Source organism: Chelonoidis abingdonii, chromosome 8 (assembly GCF_003597395.2).
Source record: "Chelonoidis abingdonii isolate Lonesome George chromosome 8, CheloAbing_2.0, whole genome shotgun sequence".
Lineage (NCBI taxonomy): Eukaryota > Metazoa > Chordata > Testudines > Testudinidae > Chelonoidis > Chelonoidis abingdonii.
Window position 1 is genome coordinate 72,313,256 of NC_133776.1, and position 14,607 is coordinate 72,327,862.

Sequence of the window (14,607 nt, forward strand, 5' to 3'; positions counted from 1 at the left end):
TTTTTGTAAAGGGAAATCATGCCTCACCAATCTACTAGAATTCTTTGAGGGGGGTCAACAAGCATGCCGACAAAGGCGATCCAGTGGATATACTGTATTTAGATTTTCAGAAAACCTTTGACAAGGTCCCTCACCAAAGGTTCTTAAGCAAAGTAAGCAGTCATGGGATAAGAGGGAAGGTTCTCTCATGGATTGGTAACAGGTTAAAAGAAGGAAACAAAGGGTAGGAATAAATGGTCAGTTCTCAGAATGGAGAGAGGTAAATAGAGGTGTCGCCCAGGGATCTGCACTGGGCTCTATCCCATTTAACATATTCATAAACGATCCAGAAAAAGGGATAAACAGTGAGGTAGAAAAATTTGCAGATGATACAAAGCTACTCAAGATAGTTAAGTCCCATGCAGACTGTGAAGAGCTACAAAAGGATCTCTAAAAACTGGGTGACTGGGCAACAAAATGGAAGATGAAATTTCATGTTGATAAATGCAAAGTAATGCACATTAGAAAACATAATCCTAACTATACATATACAATGATGGGGTCTAAATTAGCTCTCACCACTCAATAAAGAGATCTTGGAGTCATTGTGGATAGTTCTCTGAAATCATCCACTCCATGTGCAGTGGCAGTCAAAAAAGCAAACAATGTTGGGAATCATCAAGAAAGGAATAGATAAGACAGGAAATATTAAATTACCTCTACATAAATCCATGATACACTCGCACCTTGAATACGGCATGCAGATGTGGTCGCCCCATCTCAAAAAAGATATATTGGAATTGGATAAGGTTCAGAAAAGGACAACAAAAATGATTAGGGGTATAGAACGGCTTCTGTATGAGGAGAGATTAGTAAGACTGGGACTTTTCAGATTGAAAAGAGGCAGCTAAGGGGGGATATGATAGAGGTCTATAAAATCATGAGAGGTATAGAGAAAGTAAATAAGGAAGTGTTATTTACTCCTTCTCATAATACAAGAACAAGGGGCCACCAAATGAAATTAATAGGTAGCAGGTTTAAAACAAACACAAGAAAGTATTTTTTCATACAACATCAGGGGGTGTTGTGAAGGCCAATACTATAACAGAGTTCAAAAGGGAGCTAGATAGATTAACGGAAGATAGGTCCATCAATGGCTATTAGCCAGGATGGACAGGAATGGTGGCCCTAGCCTCTGTTTCCCAGAAGCTGGGATTGGGTGACAGGGCATGGATTACTTGATGATAACCTGTCTGTTCATTCCCTTTGGAGCACCTGCTATTGGCCACTGTCAGAGGACAGGATACTGGGCTTGATGGACCTTTGGTTTGACCCAGTACAGCCATTCATATGTAGACATTAGCAATGCTGAACAAATGGTTTGACATGATATACCTGCTTTCTCAAGTAAAGTGCTTTGGAGCGGAGGACAGATGTTTATATTAGCTTCACCATCTAGGAAAGGGACTTAAAATCCCCCACCCATTTAAAGAAAGGCAGGTAAGTCATTTGGATGTGGCAGAGAAAGATCACTTAACTATGTAAAATGTTCAAACTTGACAACAATTATGTTTACTTTTTGCATATGTACAATATTTTGAATTTCCACATACACAACTTTACTACAGTATCATGGTCAACAATATAGTTCACTAGTGCCAGATTTTGATACCTTTCTCATGTTCACTAGTAACTCACACAATGAGACTAATTAGAATACTTGAGTAAGGTACTGTCCACCTTGAATATAAGCTTAGAAGAATCTAGCCTTAAGATAGAGACATCTGTTGGTAAATGTTAAATTATTAATAGCAAATGTTCTACCTTTTCAACACAGCAGAACTGAATCTACTTTTTCCCACATTAGGAAGATAAGTAAATGGCTCCAAGGTTAATATGTGATCCTTTAAACTAAATGCCTCCATTAAATATAGATTTACATTCTTGACTTGGGCTCTTTTAGACCTGCCTGCTAGGAAAAAAAAAGAATGTGGCACTTTTCATCAGGATTTTATCCTGATAAAGAGGTCCTTTTGCTACATATTTGATAGGCATTTTGTTCTTATAACAGCCTCTGCATCTAAAATGTTATCAAACTCTGACAGAATCTCTTCATCTTAATAAGGCAAAAATAGGCTGTGTGTTCTCATCCTTATTTTCTTCGGATTATCAATATCAAGGGCTTGATTGTCACAGGGAAAGGGGGTTCTGATCTTATCTGACAGACTTTATTTTGGGCTTGATTTCACAAGGACAAAAGGTTATCTGTCTAGTTTGGCACACGCTGGAATATCTCTGGAAAATTTTTATGTAAGGTATTGGGTCTCCATTTTTATGAATCTTAACTGCAGTATGGATAGCCTTAAAATGCATCCTGTGCTTAATATGGCTTTGATTGATATTTTCAGAGTATCAAGCAGTCAGTTCTGCCTTTCAAGACTGCACATCAGCTTCACAGGGAGCAACAGGGAACAAGTCAGTAAACTCTTGTAAACAAAATTATCATACATTTGACATTACAGCCAATCTAGCCACAGGGGATTTCATCAAAGCACTACAAAAATAAACCACTTATCTTAGTTTTAATGTTTTCACTTTTATTTCCTGTGGATCTCCATTCTAATTATAGCTAACCTTTGGAAGATAACCATGTATCAGTTTCTAAAAAAGTTTCCCCTGTACAAAAGGCAAGAAGTTGTCCTGTTATAGAAAATGACAAACTTTAATGAGCTGCATTCACTACAAAACACATTTCCATTATGCCATGAAATTTTTGCAAACTATGTCATGGGCTGTGGAGATGACTCTCAAGAGTAAACCCAAAATATGCAATATTTTAGAATTTATATGCAGAGGTTGGGATGACATGCAGACATGAACAAGTAAAAACATGGCCACAGAGTCCTTTATTAAATGACCTCTGTGTGATGGTAAAGCAAGTACAAGGATTGCACTTTCATCTACAAGAAAATATGAAATAGAGATCCACATACTGATATCTGGGAAAGATTAGTATTTGGGCATTCATTTTAAATAGGGGCAAAAAGATTTCCCTTTATTTTAAACCACTGTGACAGGGTATACCAAGCGTTTGCTGCCCCTGGCCAGAGGCCCTTCCACTGTGGTACAGCCAACAGACATTGTCCTTTTTGGAGAAAAAGAACAGTGAGTTCAGGCCTCCAAGAGCTCCCCAGAAAGGCCACCTAGGATCAATAATAATTGGTCCTCCAGCAGCTAGAATGGCTGGGAGCATGCAGAAGCCAATCAGGGCCCAGAAGACAAGATAAAAAAGGACTGGGCTGTTTCTTACAGGCAACAGTTCAGGGAGGATCTCCAAGAAACCCAGCTTCTCAGGGGCCTAACTCTGACTACATCTTTTTGCTTGGACCAGTTAAGGACTGTTCTGTTTTATGCAATTTCATGCCGAGGTGGACATCTTGAGTTAAATACCAGTTTATTGCTGTGAAGTTAAGGCAGCATGCCCCACGGGCCCAGTGGCTCCTGTGATAACTACATACAGAAAATACAAAGGTTTAAATTGGGCTAAATAAAGTAGTCAGATGGTCCTAAGGCTGCCACTTTTGATGCCCTGGTTAAAATTAATTATCTATATGCACCAAAAGTGCTTTGTATGAGCTAAATGCAATGGGTATTGACGTAAACATATCCCACTGTTTTCAGTGAGTTTTGGATTAGGCCCTAGGAGTATATGAGAAAGAAGACAAAACACCAAGGGAGAAAAAGAAAGAGAGTATTACATCCTGTCACATTAAGGCCTATGTCCCTCTATACAGAAAATTTCTTTTGCACTACTCAAGACTTTCCTCGCCTTGGAAACTTTTTAAATATCATAATTTGAAACACCTTTTTCCTGCAATTTTAAACAACAACTCAGAAAAATGTGGCATGTAATATTTCATGGGCAATGGGTTATTTTCAAGGGAGTTAAGGTGAGGTTTATGTTTTGGGCTTCATATGGAAAGCTAACATCAACCTTAACCATAGGACATCAAATGAAACTCTAAATCCTAGAATCACAGAAATGTAGAACTGGAAGGGACTGTCACAGATCATTTTGTCCAGTCCCCTGAATTGAGGCAAGAATAAGTATTATTTAGACTATCCCTGACAGGTATTGTCTAACCTGATCTTAAAAGCCTAACCTGATTCCACAACTTCCCTAGCTAATTTGTTCCAATTAGTTTTATACACCGTTTTCCCCCACCACCTTCAGTATATCTTTGTTACTAAAGCCAGCTATATTTTATTCTCCTTCCATTTGCTCCTGCCTTCTATTTCCTGCATGTAATATAACATTCAAGCTCGTATTTATTCCTTCTAATATATATCATTAGGCAATTCATACACAGAACTAAAAATCAGCACTGCTCAGCAAAGCATGGACACGTGACTGGGGTGTATGCTAGCAAATGTTGCCATGGAACTCCTATGAAAAAGGAGAGGATAGTGCTTAGGATCATCTCAAACTAAGCAAATGTTTGGCTCAAGACCCCACCTAGAAACTTTCTTAATATTATATATTCTAGAAATTTAAATTAAAACCTAGTCATTCCTAAGGATGTTACTTCTTCACTCAGCCAGGAATTGGAAAAGAACCAAAGACACTCAAATTAAACAGAACCCCAGAATGGTATGGCATCTCTCCTTTCCTAGGCATTTCCAAAATCTCTCTTACTCATTTGAGCAGTCTGTTGAGGCCTGGATGCTCTTGTCAAATAAATGTAAAAAAATTAATAAAACCAACCATCCAGCTCCTCACAATAAATAAATAAATAAAGTCTAAAGGAAGTTTGCTCTTCACTCACAAGCTCACTTCAATTTGGTTGCACTCAGATGGCTTTTTAAACACTGAGATTTCAACAGCTGTTAAAGAATAGAGTTCTTTGGGGAAAGAAAAAACAAAAAAGGAGTGTGATCAAAGAGTTTAAAATGTATTTCTGTTTTGTACATCAATGTCCCTGACAGAAAAGTGTCTCCATATAAAAATGTACTCTAACAATTATTACTGTTGCTTTACGGTACAAACCCTGTTTTAGCACTCTACCTGGCCAGTGCTGAATGAACCAGGAAGTTTTCAGAACTGACTCTAATGATGCATGAATGGGCTCAATACACCAGACAGAGGTGGGAGGAATAGGGGAATTTGGATTTGTTGTAGAGAAAAGGACTAAAATTCCTAAGGCGTTAGGAGGAATGAAAGAATTGGTTGAACTGCTATAGTTGAGTGCACTGTGTCTCTCTAGACCACACAAGTACTCAAAATAATTCTTGGTCTGTGTTTGAACTGCCTCCATAAACCAGCACAGGTTTGCTTCAGTTTTGTTCAGATGTACAGCCACTGGGTAGCAGCTTTATGGTTACGTGTGCGTGTGTGTACACATTTTGTGAATATCTGAGTCAGACTGGTGTTTGTTACACATTTTGAGTATAGTTTGCTGAGATAAGTCACCTCCTGGAATTTTTCTTTTTGTATCTCATTGACTGAACCTCCTGTATGACATCAGAAAGGTCAAATGAGTTAGAAACCATTTGGTTTGGCTACATTTCAGCTGTGCTCTTAGGTCAATCTGGATTGAGTCGGAGGGAAAATCAACACCATTGACTCACCACTGTGTGACTGCTTCTTTCAGGACGGCAGTAGATTAGTATATTATCATACTCTGTAATTCCTTCAGTTATTAAAAATTGTCTCATTATTATTTAATATTTTGAATCTCAATAATTATAGCCCAATCTTTAGATACTTCGCTAAGATCAAAGTTCTCTTGTTGCATCAGAAGTGTGTGTGCGTATGCCTGGCAGAGGCCTCTGCATTACTTTCACAATTCCCCCAGTTACTGGGAACTCACTGCCTCATTATTATTTTATATTTTGGCTCACATAATTAAATCCTCTTTGCCACTGTTCTCTTTTAATACAGATTTTCTCTCTCCCTGTTCTAAATTTATTATTTTTAGTGCTGGATTGTGAGCTTTGGAGAATTAAGTCTTCCATTTCTCCACAGTACAGGTAACAGCAACAGATAGCAGATCACTGTGTTCTTTACACTATTCAGCCGACATACTTAAACTGTAGAACATAATTAGGCAAGCCAAAATATTTCTATCCAAAAATATGTAGATATAGTTGGCCTGGTCCAATACCATGCAGATGGATCACTCAGTAATATTATTGTGTTCAATTTGAGAATCCAGTTTATTGCTTCATACTTGCCATAGCATGGCCTAGCAGCAATATAAAGGAATATGCTCAGTCTCCAGTAAGGGAGAAAACATTGGAGGGTACTGTATAATATATAGTGAAACCAGGGAGAAACTCCCAACTATGAATTAAAGGAAATACCAATGCAAGGAAAGTGAGAGAAAATAGTATTGACATTTCAAATAACTCATCTTTTCATACAGGTTTACCATTTTAGGGCTGTCTGAATCCTGAAAGATCATTTTGAGCCATCAAACAGAAATTTGTATTGAGATGTATTTATGAACAGGAAACTGCATCTTCCTCCACATGGATAGTGTCATTATACAAGTATCTCTCTGCAATGCCTTTTGTAAAGCTTCAGATGAAGGAAGTGCATTTTTTTTCTTTTCCTTTTTTTTTTAAAAGGAGATATATTTCTCCTTCATCAAGCTGGGTCACTCTACTGAAACAGGAACAGGTTACTCCACACGGCCTGTCAGTAATGCAAAGATTCCCATTTTTGCCAGACTTATGCGGTACCATGATTTGGATGTTTTCTGGAAGTGATGCCCCATGCCTCTTCCTAGGATTCCTGTGTAGAGACACCCTTAGTTTATAATACTATGGAAACTAGTGCTGGCATTTATCTGTGTAAACTTTGCAAACAGATTGGTCATTTCATTTATTATGAAGTATCATATGTAATATGCCAATCAGAATGAGAGCACATTTTCTATCATAAGTTGGAGAAGTGTTCTCAGGGTTTTTTGTTTGTTTTTGTTTTTAAGGATCCCTCCCCATATTGGGTAGCTAACATTGTTCTGCTGGAGAGACTAAATATTGGCTCTGGTATTAATTTCCTGGCATCTGACCATATTCAGCTATCTCTACATATCTCTGCTCTATCCTCCAGTTGCTGCCAAGTCCTTCCTATATATGGATAGCATAGATGTCAATGTAAAAACTAAAACAACACATCAGAAACAGCATTGTAAATATCTCATTGATAAAAGACTGAAAGCAGTGTAATTTATACACCTAGGGCAGTGTGGTGGGCAACCTGTAGCCCGCAGGATAATCACTGGTGGGCTGCTAGAAAGTCTGTTTACATTGACCGTTTGCATGCACGGCCACTCGCAGCAACCAGTGGCCAGGGTTTGCCATTCCCAGACAATGGTAGCTGCAGGAAGTGGCACGGGCTGCAGTTCCCATTGGCCGGGAACAGCAAACCGGGGCCACTGGGGGCTGCAGGTGGCCATGCCTGTGGATGATCAATGTAAATAAACTGTCTAGTGGTCTGCCAATGGATTACCCTGGCAGGCCATGTGTGGCCCACGGGCCGCAGGTTGCCCACCACTGATCTAGGGCCAGATCCTGAGCTGCATTAGAGTAGCTCTGCACTGCTCCATCTAGACAAATCTGGGGTTACTGGTTTGTTTTCCTTAACAAAGCATGATTTCAGGCCACTTTGTAATTAGAGATGGTCAGAAAACCAAAATATATCAGTGAGAAATTTTGACTGAAAAATGTCCTTGACAAAGCTCTACCAAATCCTTACAACTTCCTTCATTATTTGCTAAACTGATCGTAAACGTGGCTTCTGTTGTGTGAGGCAATTTATGGATTTGACACACTTGGATTACACTGCCTAACAAAGAACTTTCAATGGCATCCATTTGCATGACAAAGTTTTATATGTACCCTCCTATCTCAACCAGAATGGTGTGCCTTGCCAGTAAGCCTACTGCAGTATACTGTGTGAGATTCTATAGTTATCACATCTTTATGGGAATTTAATAAAGCTTAGACTTAGCTATTACTGAACAGCAGCCAAACATCTGATTTGTTCTCCTGTGTTTATTTATTTATTTTACATACATCTTGGTACCATCTGGGCTCATAAAAACAAACAAACAGTTCAAGTAGCTAACGTGTTAAAAAGGGGCATGAAATAATGAAATTCTTCTTTTAATCTGTTTGATTTCATATCCATTTCAGAACTCATGTTGTCATTTGCTAATTCCAAAATGACTTTTTGTAAGAGGATTGTCAGTACAGATGTTGGAATCCTTAAACAACTGAGCACGTGCTCTCTTATCCGTGTTTAGTGTTTCAAAGCCAAACTACTGTAACTAATAAATCATTCTCGGTTGCTGAAAGCAAACAGATAATTGTGCTGCTTTATATCTTGTATACAGAACATTTCAAAAGAATGTTTTTCCCCCAACTAAGCCCTGCTAAGTATTGTTATTGACTGCATGATCCGTTTCTATCTGCTTTCAATATCCAACCTTCATGTTGAGCTTTTGAAAAGGTTTGATTCATTTCTTAATCTGTGAATAGGGCAATTGTGATGATGTCTCCTTAATCAACACTTAGGCTGGCAGAATTAAAGAGAATCAAAATGAAAACACCTATAAATAAAATGATTAGAAAAAAATCCCAAAATGGTTATACAATAAAGACTAATTTGAATGTTCAGCTAGCATCAAGGAACAACATGCTTTGGGGATTGATCCTGAAACCCTTACTCACTTGAGTAGTCCTATCTCACGTATTTAGACCTATTGGAGTAAATTAAATTATTCACATGGATAAATATTGCACATGTGAGTAAAAGACTGTAGGATAAGACACTTAGGACCAGATTTTTAAAAGGTACCTGGGTGCCTAAGTCCTATTGAAATCAGTGGGTATTAGGTACTGAGTGATTTTGAATATCCCACCATTAGTAAATAGCTCTGTATTTTAACGTTTGTAATAACGATGTACGTGTACTCTGATTTTAGGGCACTCTAGGGTATGGGATTTTTTTTTCAAAACAACATACTGTACTATTAGTAGAGAAGTACAGAAGGAGGGGTGGACAAATCCCTTCTTGGACATAAAATGTTGGAAAAATGTAAGCTCCGTAAATGGGAATATGAGCTAAATAATCCTCTTCAGGAAAGCAGTAAGATTTTTTTTTCTGTTATCCTTTTAAAAAGATGAGATGCCATGTCCTTTTTGGATGCTCTTATGCTAGCTGGAGATTCAGGGTTAGAAAATCTCCTTCTAAAGAGACAAAGAACTATTTAAATTCTACAATGTTTAACTGTTTATCTCCCTGGATGAGAAGGCATCACAGAACAGAAGGAGGTACACAGGGGAAAATACTTTGTTTAAACTAGCGATACAGCAAGCTAGTCACATAACTGTCCCAAATATACCGGTGCAGTATCAATTCATGCTGGATTTATTTATTGTAATTATTCTTGGATGCAGTATTAGTGCAGCTACGCAATGATGGACACGAGACAGGATGATAAGGTTGCATTACACGTGTGTTTGAAATGCTTAATAGAATATTTAGGAGGCAGCATGACAAGAGGCATGCAATTTGGAGAAGAGGATGAAGGCTTTGGTGAGATGGGATGACACAGCAGAGCATAGTACAAGACCAGCACTATAGAAGGAAAAAGGGCAGAGATGTAGACAGATTGATGCTGTACAGAGACTTTAAGGTAGAGACAAGATTGTCTCCTGTAGTGAGATCTCAGCATGCTTGCTGGGGTGGTCTGTCAGGGAACAAGTAACCCTTCCTTGCTTTCGGTGCATCTGTGCTAGCCCTGGCCAGTGTGTTATTTTCTCTTCTAGTCTGCTGCATTTTTTTTTTCATTAGAAACGACAAAGTAAAAGCTTTGGGGGGGTTTCCTGAGAGAGCTCACTCTCTACCATAGTGGCCTGATTCCTGAGCACATGAAGGCCTCATTGGGGCTGTTTTAGGGATTTTTTTCGTATCAAGACTGGCTGGCTGAGCGCTCTACTCAAATAAGGTTGAGCATAGATTTTTTGGGGTACAATCTTTGTTCGGTCCCTTTCAGTTTCAGTGAGATTGATGATGTTGTGAACCACTTTCAGGAGGAGGGTGTTCAACTTCTCTTTTCTGAGGCTGATTTATAGTACCCTTTAATGCCAGATTTTCCCTAGAGACATAGCAAAGGCTGCAGTCACTAACTCAAGTACATTGAAGGCATATTCCTATGATCAGTCTGAGGAACAGCCTAAAATTTGCCAAGCTCTTTCAATACATTTCAACTTTTTTTCCACCTTTTATGTTGAGCTCTTATGGCTGATGTTTTCAAAGTACCCTGTGACACTTAAGTGTCCAAATCCCATTGAAACTCAATCCTATCTCCTAGAACTGGAAGGGACCTTGAAAGGTCATTGAGTCCAGACCTCTGCCTTCACTAGCAGGACAAAGTACTGATTTTGTCCCAGATCCCTAAGTGGCCACCTCAAGGACTGAACTCACAACCCTGGGTTTAGCAAGCCAAAAGAGTTAGGCACCTTTAGATTTCTTTGAAAATCACAGCTCAGATCGTTATGAATTAGTAAATTGCTGCAATGCTCTATCACCCCAGAGATAGCTGCATTTTTGTGGAAAGTGATGTGTTTATATATATTAATTTATAAAACACTTATGGATTCTGAAAGGCGATCTCCACACTGAACATTTAGCCCTTCAGCTCTGACTTTACACATTTTAAGACTGTACATCCTGACACCCATCAAAAGTCACAGCATTTTTCTGACATACCATATGTACTTGACTTTTATGTCAGGAACTAGCATGACAGCTTTCTTGTTGTTTAGTAAGCTGACCGAATTCAGTCTTGAGTGGCCAGCAGCAGCCATTGCCTTCATCCAACTAAGGCTGTGTTGCTGTTAATTTATACAAGGCACTTGGGTAGACAAGTGAATTTTTTGGTTTGCACTTTGATAGGACAACTCCTTAGACAACTAAACCTGAAAAGAGTTAGTCTCGAGTTCTTCTCCTCTGCTTCTGCCTCAAAGGTAACCTGCAACCTATGAAGAATATAGTTTTGGAAAGGCAGTTTTCTGTGGCTAATGCACATCTGTATCCAGGCCTTTATGACAGGAAGATACAATTACAGCGATGCTCTCTGTCCAAGTTCTTCTTGCTGCTTCAATCCAAACCTCTCTTCCAGAGCCCGCACCTTCTCCTGCACTCCAAGTCCCTGCCCCAACCCTGAGCCCTTTCCTGTACCCAAACTACCTCCTGGAGCCTGTACCCCCTCCTGCACCCCAACTCCCTGTCCCAGCCCTGAGCCCCATCCCGCACCCAAACTCCCTCCCAGAGCTTGAACCCACACCGCAATCTCCTGCCAGAGCCCAAAGCCACCTCCCACCCACCAAACCCCTCAGCTCCACCCCTCTAGCCCAGAGCCACCTCCTGCACCCCAAACCCCAAAGCCTAGTGAAAATGAGCAAGGAAGTGACGATAGGGGACAGCAAGCGATAGAGGGAGGGGGGATGGAGGGAGCAGGGGATGGCCTCAGAGAAGGGCAGGGCTTGTGGAAGGGGCAGGGCAAAGGGTGGGGCAAAGATGTTTAGTTTTGTACAATTAGAAAATTGGCAACCTTACTTTTAAATGATTCAGCTAAGTCCCTGCCAGTGCTGTCCTTAGCAAGTGAAATTACCTCCTCCAGTGGATGGAACAAAGAGGAGCATCTTACATACTTTTTCCTTTGCCTTTCCTTTTTGTCCAATATGCATAACTTTCTACGAATCCAATTCAAATCAACCAAGTGATACATTTAAGATGTCTTATTCTAGAATCACCTTTCTAACATCTTCTTCAGATAGTAAAACATTTGGATTTAGAACAACTTGAACATATAGGGCCAGATTTTGCCAACCTTACTCATGCTGAATTAGTCCTTATTCCACAAAACATTCCACTGATTTCAAAGATACTCATTGTGGAGAGAGCTAATAGGACTGGTTGCAGAGAAAATTGTGGGCGAGTAAAGGTATGAGCATCTGCCTCATAGTGTTTTATCTGCAAAAAGTTTGAGCATGCATTTCAAAATAACAAACACTACTCAACAGCACACTATAACAAGATATTTCTGCCATCCCAATTCTTCTTCCCAAACAAGGTTCTGACCCTGTAACCAACTCTGAGCAGACAGTCCCCTTTGCTTGCATGGAGCCCCACTGACTTCAGTTGCAGGATCAGGACCCAGGTCCTTTAGCTCTGCACTGCTGTGAGATAGTTACTTTCAATTAAACAATTAGGACAAGACTACATAATACTTTTAGATTCTACCTATTTCCCTTGAAATGTTTCTTATGGATGAATTAACTCGAGCCTCGAGTCCTGCTTCTTCACAAATAGGAGTGTAAGAACCTTCACCTATCTACAAACATGAGTGTGTTCTGAAGTCCAACAAAATGAAAACTATCCACTTACATAAATGTATCCAAGAAAGTCCCATTAACACAAAGAGAAGTATTCCAGTTAGGTCTCGAATGTTGGCAAACTCCCCAAACACAGAGTGATTCCAAGGCAGCACTCAGTGATAACTATGTACATCTCTAGAAAGCATTTCACCATGCAGTGTCATGGTTCCATTTCTACTAGTGAAGAGGTTGTTTGACAAACTGAATGACATTTACCTCAGATATTTAACATTTGCTTTGTTGGTATTTAAGTAGCTTGTAACATTGATTATGTGCTTCAACTATTAGTACTTGGTAACATTCACTTTGGCAAATAACCAGTGTTATTTTGCTTAAATCAATTCCCAACCAGATGGTTTGTAGAAATTGGAGACAATGCATTTTTCCTCACAAAAGCTGCATATTTGCAAGTGGGCATATACTTTCACATTTGAGTAAACAGGTATCACATGTTAACTTCTCTTATCATGAAATATGTGCAGGGAGGTGGAGGTCAAAGGAAATGAGACATTGAATGCCCATTACCTGCCTCAGATATTTCTGTCAGTGGTTATCTGGCTTACCTGATGAGTCAGAGGTGTCTCAGTGCCTGACTGAGACCTGAACTTGTCATAAGTGAGGTTTTTTTAAAACATGGAAGCGGTTTGGTGATGTAGTGGGGATGGGGGCATGTGGGGGGCAGGGAGAGTCTCTCTCTCTCTCTATCAGGCCATGGATCCCAATAAGTAGAAGGGAAGAATATTTACCTTCAGGAAAGTAAACTCATTGTGGGAGTCATTCAATCCCATAATTATGTCAACATGACTACCTGCCTGCAGCTTATCTGCAATTAGCTGCTTCAGATCAGACTGAAGTTTTTGTGCTGACTGGACAATCAAAACAACAGGTAATCCCCTTGAGGTGAGGTCCCTGATGCATATCTGGGGCTAGACTGGAGCAATCAGCTCAAGAACAAAATCTAACATCATATTCTAGAAACAAACATAGAACTAAAGTAAAGTTATCCAGCCCAGTAAAGGATGCCCTCCTTTGACCTAAGAATGATGAAATATCTGATGAGGATACAGGCTAAAATTCAACTGCCTATTTCAGTGGTATGCGTGTATGCACATTCAGCTTCATGCGAAAAGTCAAACCTCATTTCTTTGACAGCATCATACAACTCTCATTCACAAAATAAAGTGTTACTTGCTGAATAGGCTGCAGCATTTATCCACACCTATCATAAAGCTGAAATGGTTCAAAACCCTGGTTCAAAGGTAGTAGAAATATTCTATCTACCATTGCAAAATTCCTCACTTTACAAAAAAGCTCCAAAGGTGACAGCAAACTTACTAAATATGAAAAATCCACGTGTGTGATTTCACTATCTACATTTAAATTTTATACATACATGTATATATTTATACAATAAGTAGAGCTGGTTGAAATTGTTTTAGCAAAACTGGGACTGTATCAGTGTCAACAAAATTGTCATCAGGAAGCTTTCACAGAGAGAGAGACAGAGACACTCTCTGTAACCTGGTGGTTAAGCCACTGTCCTGAGATGTGGGAGACACAGGTCCAAGTCACTGCTTTGCCACATGTGGAGTGCTCTGGGATGCAAAACTGTGTCATGAAGAGCTGCCTCAGGGAGGGTAAAGACTTCAATCTGTGCCAGTACCATAATCACTGCACTGCAGAGAGTTTGTCTCTCTCTCTCATTTTGCAGGTGCTCATTTTTGTTCTGATATGACAGAGATAGATATAGACTCATGTAAACTTACATGCTAGATAATATATTATATATACTACATATTGTGTTGCATGTGCATACACACGTACCACATCTAATAGCAACTTTTCCACCCCACTAGAAGATGATTCTTGAACGTTCTTGAACGTTCCCTGGGTAAGTAATTAATCCTTTGGTAGGAAAGACAGAAAACAGAGCTGAGCTACTCAAGAGAAGTGGTTCTTAACCTATTTACCATTGTGGGCCACATGGGCCACATCCAATACTACCTCTATGGCCCTGAGGATGTCACATGGGCCACAGCAGTGTACTGATTGGGCCGGAAGCGGCCCATCGGCCACAGGTTGAGAACTGCTGCTCTAGAGTATACGGTCTTGGGAGAGGTGTTCTTTCTTGGAGATCACTAAAACATTTACAATATTTCACTTGTGGTAAAGTAG

At 39.6% G+C, this 14,607-nt stretch overlaps 1 protein-coding gene across 2 annotated transcripts in view; it reads right to left on the minus strand.

Annotated features, from left to right (window-relative positions):
• PCDH11X (protocadherin 11 X-linked) overlaps window positions 1-14,607 on the minus strand; it is a 1,065,677-nt gene that overhangs the window by 853,282 nt on the left and 197,788 nt on the right. The gene's annotated exons all lie outside the window — the stretch shown is intronic.